This window comes from Myotis davidii, unplaced genomic scaffold (assembly GCF_000327345.1).
Source record: "Myotis davidii unplaced genomic scaffold, ASM32734v1 scaffold167, whole genome shotgun sequence".
NCBI classification, from domain to species: Eukaryota; Metazoa; Chordata; class Mammalia; order Chiroptera; family Vespertilionidae; genus Myotis; species Myotis davidii.
In genome coordinates this window covers 1462204-1463102 of record NW_006300048.1, presented here as the reverse complement: position 1 = coordinate 1463102, position 899 = coordinate 1462204, and the positions used below count along the sequence as shown (strand labels likewise).

Genomic DNA, 899 nt, shown 5'->3' with positions numbered 1-899 from the left:
GCTCCCCTAGACAAGGGACAAGGCTGAACCCCCGCTCTCACCTGCGCGCAGGTGTAACCAGGCTCATGGAGTTCCATCTTCCCAACCCACCCCTGCCCTAAAAGGCTAAGCCTGAAAGGCCCTATAGTCTGGGGAGGTAAAGGGATGGGTTGGTTTCCCGGACAGTGAGAGGGAGAAGAGAAGTGTCCAGTCCCGCCAAATACTCTCTGGATAGATCCCCAAAGTTTTTTCTCGGTCTTCGCGGGGCCCACCTTGGAGGCAGGCAGCGTGGTGTGGTGCCCAGTCAGCTGGGGTTCCCAGTCTGGCTGCTGGGAGCTTAGAGAAGAGGCGGGACTCTGCTGGGGACTCACCCTCTCGGCGCGCTGCCGGTGTCTGGGCCGTTCTGGTCGTATCCCGCCGTCGGGTTCCCCTCACTGAGTCCCCACCCCAAGGCGCAGCGCCCGCCTCCAGCCCCCGGGAGCTCAGCCCTCCCTCCCCCACGCCCTCCCAGGCTGGTAGAGGGGTCGGGGCTCAGAAAGCCTTTGTGAGATCCGGGGTGGAAAGTGTGCAGGCTCCACTCCCCCGCCCCCATTACTCTGGGCTCAGTGCCGGCATTGTGCCCCTGCGGGCGCCGAGCAGACATCGGGGAACCTCGTTTATGCGGGTCCTCGGCCACTCGCTGAACAGAACGCCTGATGAAGCACGCAGGTCCCCGCAAACCTCCCTCTGGTTTTCTAGCCCCGCCCATCCATCTCTGAGTCCTCCCCCTTCTCCCCAGTGGCCCCTCCGCCCCTTCCCCTTTCTCAGTCTCTTGCCAGAGTCCCTGGTACTGCCCGTCTCTCTTCCATCCCTTCAGACCCCTCCCCGATCTTTCGTGTTTCTCCCTCCACCCCGTGTCCCTTTCTGCTCGGGTAGTGGAA

The 899-nt window shown here is 63.2% G+C and overlaps 1 long non-coding RNA gene across 2 annotated transcripts in view; it reads right to left on the bottom strand.

Moving 5' to 3' along the window:
- LOC107185079 overlaps positions 1-504 on the bottom strand; it is a 1980-nt gene extending 1476 nt beyond the window's left edge. For both annotated transcript variants that reach the window (XR_001516001.1, XR_001516000.1), the window contains exon 1: positions 252-504. This is a non-coding gene — a long non-coding RNA (uncharacterized LOC107185079). The remainder of the gene's footprint in view (positions 1-251) is intronic.
- Between the last annotated feature and the right edge of the window lie 395 nt (positions 505-899).